Source organism: Acinonyx jubatus, chromosome D1, assembly GCF_027475565.1.
Source record: "Acinonyx jubatus isolate Ajub_Pintada_27869175 chromosome D1, VMU_Ajub_asm_v1.0, whole genome shotgun sequence".
In the NCBI taxonomy this organism is placed as follows: domain Eukaryota; kingdom Metazoa; phylum Chordata; class Mammalia; order Carnivora; family Felidae; genus Acinonyx; species Acinonyx jubatus.
In genome coordinates this window covers 109,697,603-109,704,979 of record NC_069390.1, presented here as the reverse complement: position 1 = coordinate 109,704,979, position 7,377 = coordinate 109,697,603, and positions in this window count along the sequence as shown.

Here is a 7,377-nt window from a genome sequence, read left to right as displayed (position 1 = left end):
AAGAAAACTGAGGGAGGAAAAGCTTTGGAGGGAAACCATGAGAGACTTACTGGAGACACATAAAATATCAACACACAGGACTTTAACAAAGAGTAAGTATGTGAGGTCTAGGGAAAAAGGAGCTTGTACCAGACAAAACACTTACTTATGCAGACATTAAGTGACCCAAATCTCAGTAAACACATTTTTATTCCTGACTCGTACTACATGGCCACCTTGGGGCTGCTGAGGCTCTGCTCCAAGTTGCCTTGATCCTGAGACCCAGGCTGACAGAGCAGACGGGTTAACACTTTGCCAGTCTCATGGCAGAAGGCAAAGGCGCGATGAATCATGCGCTCGCTCATAAAGCTTTTCCTTAGAGATGACCAACGTAATTTCCATTCTCATTCCATTGGCCAGAGCAAGTCCCATGGTCAGGTCTGACATGTTTGTAGTGGAGATATGTAATTGTCGTCTAGAGGAGACGGGAATACTAACTCAATCTACCTCAGGGATAAAGGATATAAAATATGGGCAATGTCTGCATGAAGAAACTAGCTGAAGCTGTAAGTCTGGATATCACCAAGAAGGTAATTGTAAGAAAGCAGAGAAGTCTGATGTGTGGGGTGCTCCAGGTTTCAGAGGTCCAGATAAATCAGAAAAACAGTCTGTGGTGAAGTTGTCAATAATGTAGGAGAAGAGAGATGGGTGTCCCGGATGCCAAGTGAAATAAATGCTTCAATAATAAAAGATTGATCGACAGTGTGCCGATCAAATACACTGAGGACAGAGAATTGACTGTTGTATTTATAAATGTTCAAGTTATCTGTCACTTGGAAATAAGAATCTCTCTAGAACGTTGGGGATGAAACTCTGGTTCAGGTGGGTTCAAGAGTAAATGGGAGGGGAGGAAATGGAGCATAGACCACTCGCTCAAGGAGTTTTACTGTATGTAACACAGTACAGTGTCATCAATAAAATGCCCTGCCCCGTCAATGGCAGGAAAAAGGCTGCCAATCAAATCAGCAACCCAGACCAATAGAAGCCTCTAGTTCTTAAAAAAAAAGAACAGATGTCACAAAAACATCAGCAGGTATTCATTTTGTGAACTCACGGAAGACAGAAGAAATAACCAGAGTAACACTTGGGAAAGAACACTTCTTTTCTTAAAAAGGAAACGTGTTATCTATGTTTTCATTTCAATTCATTCATATTGACACCAGATGGTGTTATAATAAATCATTCCTTTACTTCCCTGAACAACAATCTTCTTTCTTCTATGTTCCTTCCTGAGACTTCATTTTTCCTTCAGAAAGAGTATGAATTGTTGCCAGTTCAATTGTACATAAGCCCTAGACTGCAGGGAATTGAAGAACTGACTCTTTGTCACCGCAGTACATTTACTATCCCATGTCCCATATGAAATATTTGCCTCTGATGCTAAGTGAACACATTAAATCAACTCATCTTTCAAGCCCTGCGTACATTTCTTGTCTCCCTTCCTCTTTCTATAGAATCGGTGACCATATTCTGGATTTTGGTTGTCACAAGTATGATGACTTTCTCCACAGCTGGACAGCTTGCACCTCACACCAGGGGTCAGGCTTGGTGACATCAGCACCTGTACGTTATCGTGCAGTCATCAAATACTTAGGTGCGTAAGAGATAATGTGTTAGCCATCATTTACTTACCAGGAGACCTCTCTCATTTTTGTTCTCACATTTTCTTCTTCTCTCTAAATGATGATGATGATGATGATGATGATGCTGATGTGAGAAAGTATTTCCTCAGTTATCTGAAAAATATTTTTCCTATACATATGAGATAATTATTATTGTGAAGGCAGTTGACTCTTGATTATCAGGCATATGAGACAATCATAGTATCTGTGCACTGGGCATCAAAATCACAGGTGAAGTGTAATCTGCGATTGTTGTTCCCAAACATGCAAAGGTTTACCAGAAATCAGAGACAAAGTAGCCATATGTGTTTATTAATTATTTCAGAAATGACTCTGCAGATCATAAAACTAGAGCGATCAAAATAAGTAGAATTTGATATTATAGAAACGATTTGATAATTAAAATCATTTAGTTTGGATTAATGATATAGCAATTTGATCATGTTTCGGCAGGCAGAGATTGAAGACCAAAAGAACGAAGTAATTAGACTTTAATAAACTCAGTCATGGTATAAACCATTACCAGGATGTGCCAAACACAAATGTTTTTGTTATTGTGAGGGGCACCTGGGTGGCTCAGTCAGTTGAGCATCCGACTTCAGCTCAGGTCATGATCTCAAGGTTCATGAGTTCGGGCCCCATGTTGGGCTCCGTGCTGACAGCTCAGAGCCTGGAACCTGCTTCGGATTCTGTGTCTCCCTCTCTCTCTGCCCTTCCCCCACTCTCTCTCTCTCTCTCTTTCTCAAAAATAAACATTAAAAAAATAATAAAAAATGGCTTGTTATTGTAAACATACACCTGAGTTTTCCACGTAATCTATTTAATAGCAATGAAACATCTACAAAAATTTGAAACTGTAAAACCGTTTATTACGGTCGTGTCTTTCTAGATATAGAGTGTAAGGTTGTGTTTTAGTGCGTATACTGCTTAACTCTTCACAAGTCAATATTATATCTCTCTTGAGACTTCAGTATTTGGGCCCGAGAACTGTGGACTGCTACATCCGTTAAGTACCAAGTGATGCACACTTGACACTAAGTGGCTTCCGGCTTCCACATTCTCCAACCATTCTTCTGAACGAGAACGGATCAGCGGTAAGCCAGTCCTGCTTTCCTTTTCAACACTTAGGCTGAATGCTAGGAAAACTTATATGCCTTTCAAGGGAGGTTAGACTCAAGCCCTTACGCTACCAAGGTGGGTTCCAAGTAGCTGCTGTCAGTGTTTAAATGTTTCCCTTCCGGGAACAGAAAGCAAGACCCCAACTCCATGCCCTTCAGAGAAACAGATTCATCAGCATAAACCCTTGGTGTTGCCAGTACTGGATTTCAGTGCATTAAATGGACATCTCAGTTAGACGCTTCTCACAGGGAAATATATAGGGCAATACGAAAAAGTGAGCATTTGGTATAACCCATGAACGTTTATGAAATCCGTGATTCATATGAAATAAATAGCAACGACAACCTAAAATGTAGTCCGTGCAGGGTTAAAGTGTGCATGCATATGTAGGGGGGTCGTGGCAATAATTATTAAATACCTTTTACTGAATATTTATTTTTCTGACATCGAACCTATATATGTATTTACTTTCTCTCAATTGTGACAGAGCTACATAGATATTGTATAGTCTTAATTTTTCCAGGAACTTAAAATCTACATGGAAGAAAATCTTCTCTTCGTACAAAGTTTTACCATGAACTGGACAAATGCTTTGACCAAATCCTGTAAGTAAAAAGAGCAGCTTCAAATAACAGGGATATTAGAAATTAGATTTTTACAAATGTTTGTTATTGAAGTATAGAGGAAATGTAGTTTCGGGTGTACCACATAGTGATTCGACAAGTGCGTGCATTATGCAGTGCCTGTCACCACCTGTCACCATACAAGACATTGTTACAGTATTGTGGACTATCTTCCCTACGCTGTACTTTTCATTCCTGCGACTTATTTTTTTATTTAAATTTTTTATGTTTATTTATTTTTGAGAGAGAGGAAGACAGAATGCTAGCAGGGGAGTGACAGAGAGAGAGGGAGACACAGAATCGGAAGCAGGCTCCAGGCTCTGTGTTGTCAGGGCCTGACGCAGGGTTTGAACCTACAGACTGTGACATCATGACCTGAGCCAAAGTTGAACGCTTAACCAACTGAACCACCCAGGTGCCCCGCATTCCTGTGACTTATTTACTTTACCACTGGAAGTTTGCACCTCTTCATCTGCCCGTCCCCCGGAACCTCCTCTCTGGCAACCACCAGTTTGTTCTCGGTATTTATGAGCTTGTTTCTGTCTTGTTGTTGTTGTTATTGTTTTTCAGAAGCCACATATAAGTGAAATCATATGTATCATATGTATTTCTCTGTCAGACTTAAGAAATCAGATTTTTATTGAATTGAAACCCACGGCCAAACACAAGTTCCATAAACTCAAAATAGAGCCACCGCCTAGAGAGTTCCCAAGACCACCCCTAGGAAGACTCCGGACTCGCCTGGTCCACCAGGTCTGCACCTGTTGGTAGGGCGGCTCGTCCTGAAGGAGGACTGAGGGCTGACTCCGCAGCGGCACAGAGCGGGGGCGAGACAGAGTAGACCCCCTATTGAAGGGAAGGCCAGCCCCACACCAGGAGCTGCCCCTGCAGGGGTGGGACTGAGGCTCCCGGTGCAGGTTCGCCGGCCCTGGGGCAGAGAGAAAGCTGTGGTTTAAAGGAGCAACTAGAAGCTAAAGGAATCAGCCTGGAAGGAACACTGCTGGAGGGAGCTGCTGGAAGTCTTCCGGGCCTGAGGGGCTGCAGTGGGCAATGCTCACACACAGCTGCACCTGGTTAGCGCTGCTCACACACACCTGCACCTGGTTAGAGCAGACTCAACAGGTCCGGGCGTCCTGGTCCTGCAGCCTCAGGGAGCCTGGGCCCCTCGCACACACCCTCCTAGTGAGCCCCCCGGGCAGCCCCAGGGCAGCACACAGAGGGACACGCCAGGGCAGCGCTCGCTACAGCTCCGGTCCTCTCACCAAGGTGACACAGGTGCACAGCACCCCGGAACGTTCCAGGCCCGCACCACCTCGGCTCCAGACCCCCTCCCCCACTCCCCCGACCCCGGGGGAGGGCTTTCCCTGCACAGAATGCTCCAGAATCTCTTGGCTCCTGCCTACCTTAGCTCCAGAGGAACCGTGCCCTCTCCTTATTCATTGAGACGTGTTCTGGACAGAACTGGAGAGAGAATTTTCAAGAGCAAGAGAGCCTGATTTGGGAGTGAATCATGAAGGAACATTTGATCAGACTTCCAGCTTAGGGTGTCAGACTTTTTCAAGCAACTCTGGGCATGAGGAAAAAGGGATGTAAGAGTCCCCTGACGGCAGCGCACCGGCCGACACTGAGGTGACCAGCGACATATGTGCAAGACCAATGTACGGCCAAGTGTAAGGTTACTCAGACCGTAGACTGCACAAGAAGACTTTCTCACAATCCTTTTTCTTTTTCATTTTATACCTTGCCTGGGGCAAGGGTCTTAGCTTCTCTGAGCCCCACTTTTTGAATAATGAAACCTCCCTCACAAGGCTGTCGTGAGTAATGACTGGTCTGATTGCAGATCCAAAGGGCAAGTCCTAAAAACAACTTCTGAATAAAGAAGGCAAGTGGCTTCTCAGCAAGGCAATGGGAAACACGCGTATCTTCCTCGACTGCCTTGGAGCTGCCCAGACTGGTGGCCTTGACCTGAGCATTGGCCACTTTACTCTTGCAAACCATCAAAGATGGAGATAAGATCTTCAGCAGAAAACCCATCTGTGCAAGTGAACAGAAGAATGAGATCATTCCCACTCTACAGTTAAAGGTAAGAGGATCCCATTCCATAGCACGTCTCACTTACACACACGGATAAGGAGCAGACAAGGGTACTAATCCTCTCTGTCTGGGACTTTACCGTGCATGACCAAAATGCATCCTAAATACAGACATGGATAGACGTAGATAGAACACATCCATAAGAGAATCGATCCTTTTTCTACAACTGTATTGAAAATGTCCTTTAAGAAATACGGAAGAGCTAAGATGTTATTTCAGACTTATAACTATACCTTATCAGATTTTAAGAAGAGCAAGTATGACAGAAATTCAAAATATAAATTGATGTTTTTTAATTACTTATGAGAAGATAGAGGTGTATAAAGACATTATTCTAAGCCTGGAAATTTCTAATATTCATTTGCAAACCTGCACTTATATATGCCTAAATTTAAGATCATAGATACACCGTGAGCATTGCTGTAATTATGAGGTTCTTCAGGGAAGCATTAAAACTCAGTCTAACACTTTATAGTGCACAGCATTTTCTAAGAGTTTGAAAAGGCACTTGTAAATGCAAATTCAGAAGTTCTGGGTTGTTCTGTACTTATTTTTTATCTTTACAACTAGATGAGTTTAAAAGGAAGGAGTAGCAAGTGAATGCAGCTTTCCCACAGAAACGCCTTGGCTATTACGGGGTCCTTTGTACTAAAAGCTTTGGAAAGGTAGTATTTTAGCTTTTTATGTTTCTCACATTAATTGCTACTTCTATGCACTGTACCACTCTTAACTAGGTTTGTGGTTTATTTTTAAAGAAGAATTCATTTTGAAATTATGATCTGAAAAGTCCTTTGGTTAAGGATTTTTATAGTGTTGACTTAAACGGCAAGGACAGATCTGGACCATGTGTAAAACACAGCTCAGGGCTAAAAGGTGTAATCACAGGGATGCTAGAAATAAGAAGATAGTCCATAAGGTCAATTGCACTATCTCATCAAAGTTTGCATTACAATAAAGTTGTTTTGCTCCTGTTTTTAAATTAAATATAAGGAGCAACACAGGACCCTATTTTTACTAATAGAGAATTGCACATTTGAAGTCAACATAAGACCTGTTTCCCTGGCTTGGATGAGGGTAAGTTTCCATACTCTTTACCCTGCCTTTGTGTGAGAGAATAAAATTGAGCAATGAGTTGTCCCGAATCCTTTATTGCAGGAGCAGACAGGGATGTGGTACAGCTGTGAAAAAAATAAACACAAATTATCCAGAGGCATGTACCAAACCACAAACTCTGGCAAAAGGAAATGACGGGGCTCTACTTGTTAAAAAGGGTATAGTTGGGAGTGCCTGTCTGGCTCAGCTGGAAAAACGTGAGAGTCTTAATCTCAGAGTTGTGAGTTCAAGTCCCACTTTGGGTGTAGAGACTACTTTAAAAAACAAAACAAACAAACAAACAAAAACCTTGCCCTCCCCCCCCCAAAAAAAAGGTGCAGGTAAAGATTGTTTGCAAATCGTTTTGTTTTTCAAGTCAATTTCAAATATACTTCAGAGTTTGATGTTTTAAAGGAACCTCCTTTCTACTCCTGGACACTGCAACACTAAAGCATGGTACTGATTTTATTTCCTGGAATTATGGTGCTGGTGGTAATTGTTTAGATCTTGACTTTCCCTGAATGCACTTCACTTCACAGCCCCAAGGTCCCCTTCTGTGCTGAATGCCTAGCGGGAGAACCCCAATCTTACCCCCTCACATAACCAGACAATTTTGAAGACCTTTACCTGAAATTCTCACAGTAAATTAACATGTGCAGAAATGAATTTACTGTCTTTGTCCCGCCTATAAAACTTACGTGATTAAAGGTCACCAGTACCCCTCAGATAACCTTACATAAATCACTCTCTTTATTAAGAAAGGAAATCTACCCAACTGATCCCACCTG